This window comes from Camelus ferus, chromosome 4 (genome assembly GCF_009834535.1).
Source record: "Camelus ferus isolate YT-003-E chromosome 4, BCGSAC_Cfer_1.0, whole genome shotgun sequence".
NCBI lineage: Eukaryota > Metazoa > Chordata > Mammalia > Artiodactyla > Camelidae > Camelus > Camelus ferus.
In genome coordinates, this window is record NC_045699.1 from 27,121,598 (window position 1) to 27,123,618 (window position 2,021).

Genomic DNA, 2,021 nt, shown 5'->3' on the forward strand with positions numbered 1-2,021 from the left:
TTAGGGACAGCTACCTACAAAAATGCTTCCAATTTGTTTCGAAAAAATGTGGGTTGGGTGATTGAAGAGCTGTTTTGTTTATGAACAGAAACCATCCTTTTCTGATTTCTGGCCAAGATACTTTGGAGGTCATGTGCTCTGACCCCCAGCTCCTCACCACCTAAAACCAAATCTGTTTCTTGTAAGTGTAAACTCAGACATGGCTACTTGCTTCTGTATTCTTTCACACTTGGTTTTTGTGTGGAGCAGCTGGGAGCTCCCTCAGGGAAAGGCCAGATTTCTCGTGAAACAGCCATGGAGGTTCTGAAGCGTCTAGTAATAGGATTTTGTGGGGCTTCAACCTTCTACTTGAATACATTTAGGGGGCGGAGTGACAGTCAGAAAGTCTAGCAACGCCCCATCCTTCAGAAGCAAGTTGTGGGGACGAAGGGAACTTCTGTGACTCTGTAGAGCAGGATTTTACTCTAGTTGGTAAGGAAAAAGTACCACACAGATTGTACTAAGAGAAAAAGCTGCCAGAAGGTACCCAATGTAAGTCAATTCCATAGCAACCATTTCATGTTTTTGAGAAATAGGAATGAAGAATAAGAGCATTTTATGAAATTTTACATTTCTTTGGTGTTACCGATTTGGGTTTCAGGCCATCTGCTTTTTCTTCTTTTAAAGAAAGACTGTTGGAAGCATGACTTACTAAGTCTTTTCATAAAATGTGTGCACCACTATTAGCAGCTTAAAGTATTACTGTACTAGCTGTTTAATGATTGACTCGTCCATCGTGTGTTTGCTAATTGAAGTGCTAAAGGCTTAGATTCATGTAGCACTTGGCACTTTCCTGAAGATAGTAGAGAATTTTGTTTTGCAATAATGCTGTGAGGGAGGTGAGTACAGTGAGGCCAAGAGACACTAACTGTGGCCTGGCCCAGATCACAGAGTTAACACTACTTCTAGTTAATAGGGACAGAGGACTTGGTGGGTGCTCTTCAAGGAACACTGCACACAGTGACTGATGTAATCTTCACTACAGCGGCCTCTTCATTTTACCGCTGAGGAAGTTACCAACTTGTACACTGACTTGCTCTGGCAACACAACAGCAGAACCAGAGAGGAAAGATCTGAACTTAGGCAGTTTGGCTCCACAGTCCACATGTGTTGAACCACAGCCACACTTCTGTGACCATAAAATTTATTGACCAAGCAAAGATATTTGTTTCTAGGACAATTGCTTAACAGGTAAGAACTCCATGACAAGTAGGCATGAGCAGAGCTGCGTCAGACAAACATAAAAACAAGGAGTCAGGTACGTAGGCTTAGCAACAGATCACAGAAATGTATGTTAAATGTGGAGCAAGAAAATCAGCAGATTATCATGAGAATTTAGAGGAGAGATAAAAAGGCAGAGGCCACCCACAGGTCAGCACAATCATCCACCATTTTACAAATGAGGAAAATGAGGCTTAAGACAGTTAATAACTTGTCTGACAACACATAGCTAAAAAGGTTAGAAACCTGAATTTAAACAGAGAAACTGGGAAGATCATTCAGCCTGCTTTGGTTTCCCTGTGGTTAACTAATTTGATTTAAACAACATATACCCAAATGACCATACAGAAAAAAAAATTATGCAAGGTATGACATTCATCATGAAACTCAGAGACAAACCTTGACCTCCCAGATAATAATGAGTTTGAGAATGCTAATACGACTGTTAATACAAAAAGCCTGCCTGAATTTGGAGTGGGACTGCCAGAAAGACCAGAGCTCACCTTCTCATATAATTATATGGAGCTGGGCCCCTTGATGATAACATATTAAATAAAATTAGTAAAACTTTATTTAGTATAATTAAAATTCTGAAGGTTAGGTTTAACTTATCTAATTAAATCTAATATACTGGGAAAACACAGCTTTATAAGTAGTCGAGGGCTTTCCACATATACTGATTCTCGTGTTATTTATTTTTCTATTGGTTTAATAGTTAAGGTCTATGTTGATAAGGGTATTTGGAGCCTAAACTCTAGGCT

At 39.6% G+C, this 2,021-nt stretch overlaps 1 protein-coding gene across 6 annotated transcripts in view; it reads left to right on the top strand.

Moving 5' to 3' along the window:
• The window catches only part of PTPRD (protein tyrosine phosphatase receptor type D), a 1,875,912-nt gene that overhangs the window by 1,725,327 nt on the left and 148,564 nt on the right, over positions 1-2,021 (top strand). The window lies entirely within an intron of this gene.